The following is a 13,535-nucleotide window of genomic DNA, read 5'->3' on the forward strand; positions in this document are numbered from 1 at the left end:
AACCATCGATCGGACAAATTGATTTGCTTCCACCTGCACGACTAACATCCTCGTAATCCATTCCTATTGCAGCCACCTCCTGATATCATTGAACGAACATCATTCTACAGCGTAGCAGCCAACAACATCACGCAAATGTCGACAACGTTTATCGGACATAGGACGTCCAATCAAACCTGTATTCATGAAATGTCGTTGGTCTCTGGGTTCGCAACTTCCTATCGCAGCGTACCGCGCACAGGTTCCGCCCCCCTTTTTTATTTTTTTTTTTATTTCCTTCGAATTCCATGTTCTCGCAGTTCATGTTCTCATAATTTCCAGCTGGATCACGATGTGCAGTTTGCTAGCACCGAAAAGCCCAAAAATAGAGAGAGAGAGAGAGAGAGATAGCTTAGAAAATATTCATCAAATTCCCAGAAAAAGGAGCTCTTACTTCGCTTCCGTCTTGTTTCAAGCTACACCGCGAGGAATATTGAATAAATTAGCATATCGACGAGGAGAGAGCCAGGTACCTTCGTGTTGCACCATATACTCACACATATATTTAGCTTACAAACATATTTCAGCATTCATTATACAATAGAAGACTTTTGTATGAATTACATGTGTTGTATGAATTAAACATTTTGAAATCTCATAAACGCTGTAACAACATACGATTGTGGTGATTATATCGAGCAAGTTTGAAAGCAATCTGAGAATGTATATAGAAGTGACTGTAAATATATATTTAGTCTAAGCTTAAGCGTACAACTAGTATTAAGTATACGTATTAAGTAATAAGTACGAAGTATATATTGAACATTCAGATCTATCGATGTAACGAATAATTGACTGTTCGAATACTTTGCTGAGCTCTGCGAACGGTATGCTCGCAATAAACGAGTCGGCCACAAAAGCACGTTGAAAGTCAACTCTCCATAAATGAAAATACGTAAAAGGAAAACAATTACGAGCATTTCTTTTTAAAATGTTCCTCGTAATTTGTCGAACATATTGGATACGTATCTATATAACGGAAAATTGATAACGTTGCGAAAAAAACAATGGAGAGTTGCTCCTCGATCTGCCTTCCTGAGCGGCTCAAATATCCACAGCTTCCATGTACATTTGCAAACTTGTTTCAAACGTTACCGATACGATCATTAATTGTCACGGTGCTAATGAAGTTTCAAAATGTATCCAATAACACGCACGTAACGCGTCCTATAGAAGGTGTCTACGAATGTCGCAAGTACTTTGTCAAGCCACGTAGATGAAGACAGAAGCCAGGCCACGTTGAAGAACCTGGCGAAATTCCAGGCTACGCAGGGTCTAGCGGAATTCTTCTCCCCACCTTGCAGACTAACTCGATCAGCCACTCGTTCCTCCACGAATTCTCGTCCATTTGAAGGGAATGCCGGGTTCAAAGGGTTCGATATTGTCGCTAGAGTCGCAGCCATTCTCCGTCGGAGGCTGATCTCGAGGCAGAGCAAATTATCCGGTCGCGGATTCGTCGAACGTGCACGTCGGACAGAGAATTATTAACCACGAGCTCGTCGACGGGTTATGCAACGGCGTGCCTCTCTCCAGGCCGTGAGTTATTGTCGGGAATCCTAAGGCGAGTTCCTAGCCGGGGAGGAACCTGACGAGTATCCTGACAAGCAGCCTGTTGCGTGACCTGACCGATCAATATCTGTACAGGCGCAACACCCGCAACCGCTCTTCCTATCTTCTCGACCTAACGCGTCTCGTTTCATCCCTCAGACCAGCGTGTTCCCCTTTCTTCTCTCTTTCTTCCCTCTTTTCCCTATTCTTGTTGTCGGTTCGTCTTGTTGAACGAGTAGGAACGACAGACATGCTGGCGGGTCTAGCGCATTTGTGAATTAATACCGGGGACGTGGCAGTATTAGGAAATTTGATGTCATCGTGCTTGTACTGATTCGACTCTCTGTGAGTGTGAGTAAGGGAATGGAGGATAAATTGAATGATTTGTAGACTATAGGTTGTTTATGTATTTGTGGGAAATTTAAATGTGTACAAGAAAAGAACATGATGTGTGCGAGTATAAAATAAACTTCTGAAAAGAAAGATTAGTATGGGTCTTTAAATTGAATGATTTGTAGACTATAGGTTGTTTATGCATTTGTGGGAAATTTAAATATGTACAAGAAACGAACAAGATATGTAGAAATATAGAATACATTCTTAAATAGAAAGATTAGGATGGGTCCCAAAATTGAATGATTTGTAGACTATAGGTTGTTTATGCATTTGTGGGAAATTTAAATGTGTACAAGTAAGGAACATGATATGCAGAAGTATAAAATACGCTAGTTGGCAAGAAGATAGAATACCCTCAAATTTAATTCTTCTCCGGTTTTTACATAATAAATGTATCCAATTTTGATACTCAAGTTACGAGCACGGAGTAGAAAGTGCTTGAAAAACTAAGACGAAGAGCGCTTTAAGTTGTGTAGAGAAGGTTCTCTATTTTCAGGGAGTTTTCCCCTCTTTGCTGCCTGAAGTACCTTTTGTATTCCTTGCTTTTGGAAAATTGTGTTGGTGCACGAGAAACTTGATTTGTAAAAAAAAGGAGAATTATATTATAATGAGAATCGCATGCTTCAGTATCGAAGAATTGCTCGAAGGTTGCTTTTAGTGTCTTCATTTCGAAGCAATTTGTTTGATAGCAGTTTTGAAAAATTGTCGAGGTGCTTGGAAAAATGATTGTCCGTAAGCGCAAGGTAGCGACTATCTCCATACGTCTTCTATCCATTTTTCCATTTTTCTATTTCCTTTATTTTCTCCATTCGTGTCAAGCGACGAGTAATGATGCGAAATATTTCGGTTTCATTGGAATAATATCTTCTTTGTCGCGAACGAGTTTTAATTCCTCTCTCTCTCTCTCTTTTTCTACGAATTAATCTGAAACGAAACGAAGAACTTTAACAAATTTTCTCTCGATGCTGAGATTCAGATTTCCAGCAGTTTTTAAGCCGCAACTTGCAAGTTGGAGCTCATGAAAACGTTGCTCGAATACCTTGATAATTCACGACGTTGAACAACCAAATTTCTTTACAGAAAATTTCATCGACTTTGTGGTATTTTACCGATGATCGAATATCGAAGAATATTCGAGACGTGTTAATCTTTGGAAAAATGATTCCTCTGTATATATTTTCAATTTAAGACGAATCTCGAAACGAACTAATCGTTACGTGGCGAAATTAATCGATCAAAGTGGTTATAGCGATGTTTCAATTATCAGTCAGTGATATTAATTATGTTATTGGCAACACGCAGCTGTAACTTTTCCAGTGAATAATTTGCAATAATTATCAAGAGCCCACTGGAGCGTTACGATAGCGGTTTAGACGCGTGTGCCTTTGAGAAGCCGGAATGCTGTGTAACAGTTCCTTTTGCTTGGAAAATTGTTTATTATACGAATGATTCGGTGTACTTCATCCGTGGAGGGAAAATAATTACGTGGCTAAAGAGCTTGACCCGCTTTTTCCACGTTGACGTCAAAACTCGTATACAAATCCCGACGACCGCCGAGAATTTCCATCCCTTCTCAACAAAAACATTGCGATTCCTCATTCAGCTCTTTTTCCAGCGGAAACTTCTTTGCTCGTTGTCGAAGAAAAAAATTAGGAAGCAGCCGGAGACTGAGAACCAAATCCGAATAAATCTAATTAGATCGGACTTAATCCAGACTGATCGTCAGATGGTAGGAAAGTAGCAGGAATCCGCCACTGATATAATAAGAGACAATCAACTTCTTTTTATCAGCCAATCTCGAAAATATATGTCTCTCTTTCAAACGATCTATAATCTTGTTGCTTTCGCTCATCTTCGACCGAATTTTTTCCAATCGAATTTTCCGAAAAATTATATTTTCTTTTCTTTTTGTCTTTCTACGCGTGGCAAGAAAATACGAAAAATATCGGTACCACGGTGCGCATGATTTCTCCTTTGAATTTTGCCTTAAATATCTTGTTTAAGGCGTCACAGATTCTTCTTTTAATGGTTACGATTACGAGATTCAAATATAAAAGTTCCAGCATAGCTCTCCTATTTATCGATATGGTATACTTCGTAAAAATTTCATCAAAATCGCTGTAGAAATTCTGTTGAAAGTGTATGACGAAGTTGGAAAGTTTCCGATAAGAGTAGAGGAGTCTTGCGAATTCGTTTAATTTTTCAAGTTGAGTTCAGTTTAAGTTGGACTTGGATGTGGTATAGAGCGGAGTTAGAGCGGTCGGACGAGTTACTCGACGGCACGCCATTATTTTGATCACACGATCGCATTGTTATCGCGGCGACTGTGGCGTACACGGTTCTCGATGTTCGCCGAAGGAGCATGAGGGTGGAAAAGGGTAGAACGGTTGGAAAGGGGACGCCGTTGGCGCCAGGAAGGCGTCGTTTACCATAGCACCGAGGCCTGCTCTCACCAAGACGCAGCATGACTCACGAAAATCCCACGAATTTAAACGCGAGCCTCCGGTTTCCAGCCACGGCTTCCACATCGAATTTAACTAGCTACTTGTTGAGATGAAAGCAGAACCCAATACTCTCGCCAGCCACGTTTATTCGACGCCAGAACCAATTACCTTAATTGAACGACGTATTTCGACTACCTGGAAGAGTTTTTCATAAATTAAACAATTTTGAGTAAATCAGAGAGGACTTACTTCGCTTAAGCTTCGCCTCTCTAATAATATTTCGCTTTCTTATTTCTGTAATAACTTTCATTTTAAACGAGACACAGGGTACTTTAGGTATTTTTGTTGAAAGTTCGACTGTTTCGAATTTTTCGGGTAAATTAGACAATTACACTTTGACACGTGCTTCGATTCTTCAATAATATCACCGTTTCTTATTTTCATGATTTTCACAATTTCCATTTTGAACAAGACACGAAGTATTTTGGGTATTTTTGTTGAAAGTTCGACTGTTTCGAATTTTTCAGATAAATTGGACAATTACACTTTGACACGTGCTTCGATTCTTCAATAATATCACCGTTTCTTATTTTCATGATTTTCACAATTTCCATTTTGAACAAGACACAAAGTATTTTGGGTATTTTTGTCGAGAGTTTGACTGTTTCGAATTTTTTGAATTTATTATACGTTCCACATTGTCTCGTGCTTCGATTCTCCGATAATATTTCAATGACATACTCCTACGACAATTTTCACTTTAAACGAGGGTGGCGAAGTATTTTAGACGTTTTTTAATAAATCAAACAAGCAATTTCCAGCGAATTAAGATTTATACTCGCTACGCTGACTCGAACTTCCTTAGAATCCTTAACAAGATTTCCAGTCTTTTATTTCATCTAACAATCTTCATTCTAAACGAACTGATTTTTATTCAATCAAACGGACGATATCGATGGAAAAATACTAAATTCCAACGGTAGCTTAAACTTCGATTTCGCGATAAAATTTTTCAGTTTCTTATCAGTTTTAATTCCAAACGAGTTACAATTACAGAATTTTCAAGGATATTTTTGAGGTTCGTTTTGTTATTTCGATCGACGGCATATTAATAAAGTAAGAACGATCGAAGCCCCGAACGGATCACGTTAGTATTCACAGGTCGTTCTACTCCAGCGAAGCGTTTCCTCCAGGATGGCTCACGTGTTTCCCCTGAATCGATTGGACGCGCCGCTCCCTGAGCTTCCATTTTTGCGCCACTTCTCCATCGCGTGTGCCTCGACATTGCCGCTCAACCCGCTAACGACGTCGACCTGCTCTGCAATCCTTCAAATTTTCCAGACATCGTGAAATTATCGATATAATTGCTCAGATTTTTATTACGATATTGCACATACCGACCTCCATTCAGACTCTAACGTTCCAAACAAGTCTCATAATTTCCAAGTGATTTGTCAGCTTTGTCTTACCTGCCTTTAAATTTCTCAGCGCTTACAGGTAACGCACAAGCGCGTACTTTGTCGTTCACGAGCATTAGCAGTCCTCCTGCTTTCGTAATTATACGTAGAAGATATATTCGTTGAAATCGTTCTAGCGAATTACCGCGATACGTCAAAAGGAATCAACGTAATAATAAATTACAGTAATTCAGTAGCGTTGCAGTGGATGGAAATTGTCATAATTACGCGTCTTCTAATCGAAATCCTATTGAAACAAAAAATAGGATGTGTTAGACAAGACATTGCCAGATGTTTATTCGAAATCTCAATACGTTTCGTAAAATCATTGTTGTAGGAGATAACGTCGAAATTGATGAAAACGATGACTGAAAGAAAGACATACGTTATATGGGTAAAAGATATACTGTTATGTAAAATTAACGAGATTATTGTCGTATAATGTTAGAAGCAAACGTTATAGTCTAACGTCTTAGATGACGTAAGAATTGAAACGATGAAATTTGCTGAACATTTTGCTAATTTCCTAATCATCTTTCGCAGTACCAATACTCCCATCTCAAACACTTTGAAATATGTTGGAATAAGTTGATCATTTTCTACAACTTTTTCCTAGGGACATAATAGGCGGACTATTTTAGCTCCCAGGTATTGGGAGAAAAGGTTGCTTTAAAATTACACTTGCGATATTTTTGTACTCTCAAGATATACATGTAATGATGTAAAAGCGTGGGTGGGGCAGAGCCCCTCCCCCTGCACCCTTGCGGTACAGCAAATCCAACCCAACCCAAGTTCTACTTTAATTTATCCAAAAGTAACGTCAGATTCTTTATGGGGTAGGGGAGCGCACTTTTACTTCATAGCACACATATACATGTACATATGTATTAAATATTCACCCCTAATTTAAGGGGAAATTTCAACAAATACGTACAAGGAGATAGCAAGAACCGCGAAATCTCGAATAAGCTGGCTGTGTATGTGTTCGTATACGACGCTTCAGGTTGATGTTAAAACAGCCCCAAAAGGATTTCAGTGCACGATCCTTTGTTTTCGAGAAATTAATACGTTTCTTTTTATGTCTTACCTTATAAATTTTTTTCATACTACAATAGTATTATGTCTGTTAAGAATATTCACTCTTCTGTGATTTACTTTGACAAGTTTTCCACCATTTTTATTCATTATGGCACACTGCTGCATGTCCTTACGATTTGTCGAGTGAAATTTGTAGTAAAAGCATGCAAAACGTAAGAAACTACCGTAAGAAGAACATAATTTCTCGATTCATTTTCCGAGAGCAAAGGTAAAATCCCTTTGGCACTGTTTCGCCATCGATCCACAGCGTCGAACGCACATGCAGCCAACTCGTTCGAGATTTCGCGGTTCCATTGCCATCTCCTTGTTAACATCGCATACTTATAACGATAAACATATTTTTTATCTCGGAACTTAAAAGAATATAATATATACATACTATATATTATGATAACATGTTTCAAGTTAACTTCAAATGAAATTAATGGCTGCCTTATTTAGCCCTTTTACCGCTTACCACTATTTACCTCTACTTTTTATTTCCAGTTTATTGGTTGTACAAGCCTCGTCGACCGTTTGCTGCCCCTGGAAAATATATTAAAATCCTAATTTGCCTGGTAAAAAGAAGCCCTGGAGGGTGTAATCGGAGTCCTCGAGTGTTCCAGATTTTTCAGGGTCACCGATCCGAGGATCTAGAACGTTCCCATTGTTGGTAATATCGTCAGCGTGGCTTCGAATTGAACGTCGATAGCCGGATATGCAGGTCTGGTAGCTGGCTGTTAACGTCAGCCATTCTTTTGCAACACCGGCCAGAACAGAGGCCGGGGCCTGTTATCTCAGGCTACGTCAATTCCAATAATTGGAGGATCTTGATAACGCGGCTTGCACGTGTAGCCCGAGGCGCTGGCATTTATTAGCCGGCACTTGTCTCGATACAGCCATCCTTTCCTCCGATGTTAATTTCCTACCACCTGGTGGTAGCCTCTGATCCGCTAGATCAGCCTTCAGCATCGTCCAGATTTTCATCCCGGCGAGGATGAAACTCCTACACTGAGGAAACGACTGCGCTGTATCTCTCTCTCTCTCTCTCTCTTTTTCCTCACCTCGAAGTCACTGGATTTTCTATTTCTCCTGGATGTTGGGACCATTACTTCTGTGAAAGCAGCTTTTATTGGACCACGCAAGAACGTAGAAATATTCTTTATATCCACCGTATGGAACTCACGTAAAGGGAATAAGGATAAAACAGAAGAACCTTGCTCAAAGTACACCGGCCACACGAATGGAGTGCCTGTCTGCAGATTTAAGATCCTCAGTTCGAAATCCGCTGATCTCGGAATATTCTTCATCCGTCAATTTCTATCCTACCGAGACTAATCGTTGGGTATGTAGCAATCGTTGGCAACAGCGTTTTATATAATTTGCTTTTGTATAATCAAGACACAGTTAATTGTAAATTATTTAAAAAGCGTAGGATACCGTAGAGCTGATTCTACAAAGAGGATAGACATCTCGCGCTATAATTAACCATAACAGAAGATGGAAGGTTGAAGAATACAGCAGAAAGGATTTTAATTAAAAATAGTGAAAAGAAGGATGGTAGAAAACCTACGGGAAAGTTTCGCACCGGGCCCAGAAGAGTCAGAAGGGAAGAGGCTCGCCTACGGCGGGACATAAATTTCTCGATAATAAATGGCATTATCCTGGCTGCTCTAGCCGATCCAGAGCCCCGATCCTTGACACTGTAAACAATACGCGAGCGTAAAAGTAATAAAACGCGGTAAGGAACGAGCAGCGTGCCGAAGTAGCGCATCGGAGAGATTAGAAAAGAAGATGCTGCTCTGGAAATAAATCGGAAGGATCCTCGAGGGAATCCACGGGAGTAAGATTTTTCACCGAAACGAAAGATGAACGAGGAATTAATCGCTCTGATGGGGATATCTTCTAAGCCTTTTGGATATCTTTGGCTATGAAACGCGTACATTCGTAAGAATCTACATTTTTATATCGGATTATATCCGATTGCTGAAATATTCGTTAAAATATTGCGACAATCAGGTCGTTGGAACACGCGATAACTGTGGTAGTACACACATGGCGACAGTGATTATAGCCTCAAGGCTAATTTACACTTTGACACTTGGGACGTGCATCGCGGTTGACTCGTCCATAATGAATACGGAAGATAAAAGATACAGTGTCTGTAGCAGTTTAATGATTAAATTCATTTCATTAGTTTCCAAACTAACTACTAGCGACTGAAACAACGAGTGTCGGAATTGAGTGAATTTTAGTCGTTTGAGAAGTTAGTTTAATAAATTTTGCAGTGTCGTGAACGCCTTGTTACTTGACAAACTTAGACTTTCCATCGTCGTTTCGCTACGAATAAATGATTCACTCGATAAATTTGTTTCTATTCATAAAATAATCCGAATGATCCGAAACATAAAATTTGAGTTCATCGCTAACTTAGGCAACTCTTTCTTTTTCTTTGTATTTTTCATTGTGCATGAATGGCCTGTGACGTAGTTCAAAACATAAAACTTGAGTCCATCGCTAATTTAGGCAACTCTTTCTTTTTCTTTGTATTTTTCATTGTGCATGAATGGCCTGTGACGTAGTTCAAAACATAAAATTGAAGTTCATCGCTAACGTAGAGAACTCTTCCTTCTTTTTACATCTTTCGTTGTGGATGAACGGCTCGCGATACAGTTCAGAGCATAAAATCGAAGTTCATCGCCGACTTAGGCAACTCTGTATGTCGGAAACACGATTTCGAAGGGCGTGGTGGGATGGTTAAATGGTTGGAAACGCGGTGGGAATTTACGAGACCGGTTGTCGTCGCGATGTCGTTAACACGCGAGCACGTCGTGAGAGGCTGGTCGTCGCGGCGCAATTAGGATCGCGAGCCTACGCAGCCCGCAGCGGAAACTGGGACAGAGTAAATAGGCGAAAGCGTAGTGGGAGAGAGCGGTAGAACGTTGAAGAAATGGAAAATGAGTCGTGGACAGGCAGCCCATAGAATCAAGCGCGTCACTAGTTACGTCAAAGGCTGAATCACCAGCTCGCGTTTTCTTTATATTCCAGAACTATAGAGAAAGAATGCGGTGCTAAGTAATACGTTGTATTCCGTACAGCATAGCTGTTGTAAAATTTAGTATGTCGAAAATCGAACGATCTGCTAGTCGCGGTGAAATTGTCTTCTCGGTTGGTTTCGCAGCTGAACACGTGGTCTTTAAATTTTATCCTCTTGAAAGTTTCCAAAATATTTCCTGTCTCGGTGACTATATTTTTCCCACTGCTACGAAATTTCAACTATTTTTAGAAAACTTGCTACATCTTTCAACTTTTCGATTACATACATATGTCATGACTTCGTTGCCCGGGAAATCGATCTCGTAATACCAGCTTCATAGCGGCAAAGTTTCGAGAGTTGCGGCAGTTTAAGAAGATATCTGCATACCGGGATAACTTTTACCAAGCCAAAACCGATACCGGATCAACAGTCCCGAGAGTACGAGCGAACCAACGATTTTTAAACATTTTCAAGATTCTAATTACTGTACTTCAGTGATGTTCTTCTGGTGTCTAGGATCAGCCTATCAAGTATCAAGCGATCGTTCGTCATAGCTCGTCCTAGATGCTTAAATCTCTTGAATCGTCGTAAAATAGTAGAATCTCTGATGCTGGAATTTGACGATCTTGTCGGCGATCAGTCGCGTGTTTTCGAAATGAAAAATTCTCAGAAGAAGCGGAAGCTGTCGGTGCGCGATACAAACAGCGTAGGCAAAGAAGAAACGCGGAGAATTTCTAAGATGAGGAAGGTCAGTGGATGTTTCTACCGGGCTGCAGAACGATGGCTGCTTTCAATTACATCGTTTGACAGGCGTTGGTAGAAACGACGGCGACATGGGAATAGCGGCTGGGGCCGAGGCTGGCGTTCGTCCTTGAACTTTAATTCCCGTCGAACCGCTCGATGGCTCGGATTCGTCGTCGCTGGCCTATGACCAACACCACGTGGGACAGGTTTCCCGTGAAATAGATCCGAGCCGACGATTTATATACGATCGGGAACGAGAGAGCGTCCGCGTGAATTGCATCCTGTAACAAGATGCGGGCGGGCCGCTTCTGCTGGTAATCATCGGAGTTACTTTACAAATGTACTGTCATGCAATTGCCAGCGGAAGTCACTTGTTTATCCTCCCGACCGAACCGACCAATCGTTATCCTCTTGGTACACGATCATTGCGGTCAACGTGACCCGTCGATCAACCGTGCACGCTTTACGAGCGTCACGCCCCTCCGTTTAAGACCAAGATTCCTCCGCTTCGATCGAATCGAGACGCGTTCTCGTCCCCGAGACGTCAGCTAATTTATTCACCTGTTTCCTTGGAATATTTTGTTACAATATGCGTAGTTTCATAGAGTACGGAGACGTATACACACAGGGTCGTTGGAAAGTTTGCGGGTTTTAACCAGTTAGCTGCTCTTGACGAGTATACTCGTCGTATCGGAAAATGTTGTCGTTTGTTCATGACGAGTATACTGCAATTTGTTGCAATTATTAAATTGCAATTTATATAGCAAATTGTAACTATTTTTTACGCATGACGAGTATACTCGTCGTAATATAAAATATCGCGTGACGAGTGACGAGTATACTGCAATTTGTTGCAGTCATTAAATTGCTATTTATACAGCAAATTCTAACTACTTTTTACGCAATATTTTCTGTTACGACGAGTATACTCGTCATGCGTTTGATTTACAATTACAATCTGCTGTTTAAATCGCAATTGAGTAATCGCGGTAAATCGGAATAATAAAATGAAGAAATAAAACAGTCGTTTCGTTACAACTTGATTCTATATTATAACAACCGCATGTAGTCTGTGTTCGACGAGTATACTCGTCGTCGCTTACTTTTCGCGACACATTTTAGGTACACGCTTTTCGTTAGATCGCGTACTAGGATTTTAAAAGAGATAATCACCTGCTTAAGCGTACAAGTGTTTTACTCGTAACATTATCGTTTTACGTTAACGAAATTGCGATTAATTATCACACGTACTGAGAAACTTACAAATGTAATATTCCATTTTTTTTTTTTTTTTTTTTTTTTTAGGAAAAAAGTTTGTTTCAGCGGAGATGAATAGTCCGTCCCAAACTATAGGACGAGCGTGTACATTTACGCACACGCCCTCGTTCATAAATATTAGCATCCTGGTTTTTGCTATATCGAACGTTGCGCCGATATTTTTCGAAAGTTTGTTGAGTTTCAGGCAATGTAGGTTAGTCGGTGTTAACCGGTACGTAGAGATCGGAAGGAAAGGGGATTCCGTGGCGAGGAATTGACGTTGGGCAACGATATATCCTCCTTTAATGCGATGTTAGGAACAGCCTCGGTTAGAAGAGCGAGAAAGAGACGGACGTGAATCGAGGGAGAGCATGAATAAGGCTTATAAGAGGGAACGGTGTCAAGTGCGCGCTTAAAAAAAACTCTTCTAAAAAAAGCAAACTTTTCAAAAGCATCATGTATTAGGAGAGTGGAGTTAAGAAGATCGTGGAGCACCGGCTCGACGTTTCGTCCCCTGGTGGTCGATCCTTTGAAGCCTCGTGTTCGAGGCCTCGACGTTTCTACCAAACCTTTTCGTTTCGCTTTTACACGATATATTTTACGTTTCATGCGATATATTCGAGAACGAATTCCATCATGCGAGATGGTTGGTATTCCATCGTGAAATCTCCAGTAATTAAACAGCGGAAGAATAATTGAAATTCGCCGAAACGGATTTTCTATAGGTATAAGCGCGCGTATTTTCTTTTTTTTCTCTTTTTTTCCTTTTTACGATTTTAACTGATTGGCCGGCGTTATTAAAATCACGTCGCCGGCTGAAGCTCGTTCAGTCGTTAAAATTCCACGTGTACAGTCTCATGCTGGCTAGATGGACACGTTATGTAGCCGGTAACGATGCCCCGTTAGGTCGAACGTGGCTCGAGTCCGCGATCGTATCGATAATCCGTTCTCCCCCTGACAAATTCGTGCCGCGTCTTTACCCGGAATCTAACTTTTGTCTGCGTTTTCAATTTTTGCGATCGTGCGCGTTTTCGCTGCGCCTCGTCGAAACGGGGCGAAAAAAAGCCACTCGATCTCGAAAATTCAACGTTCGCCTCGTTTCATGCGACCAGAGATTCGATACCTCTGGGGATCAGAATAGACATTTTCAATGGGATTTAAATGAAACTGTAAATTCGGAGTATCGGGACAGGATCGACGCGAGGCAGAAGGGAAAAATTGCGGTCAGGTGCGAACAGCAGCGATTCGCGACGTCACCGAGCCGGATTAAAGTGGCCATTGTGAGGAGGCGGCTAAATGAAATTTAATCCCGCCCACTTAAAGCCCCGCCGTGTATGGGGTCACCGATGAAACGCAAAAACGTCAAACGTATCATCTAGCTTAACGCGAGATAATCAGTACGCTTGAGAGCGGATTATACCTGAGGGGGAGACTCCTACGTTTAGAACTGAATTTTTTGAAAGTCTGTTACCCGTTTAACTGCCTTTGACGAGTATACTCGTCGTGAAGGAATGACAGTACTTTGTGCCGTGACGA

The sequence above is a fragment of the Bombus bifarius genome, unplaced genomic scaffold, assembly GCF_011952205.1.
Source record: "Bombus bifarius isolate JDL3187 unplaced genomic scaffold, Bbif_JDL3187 scf7180000007974, whole genome shotgun sequence".
NCBI lineage: Eukaryota > Metazoa > Arthropoda > Insecta > Hymenoptera > Apidae > Bombus > Bombus bifarius.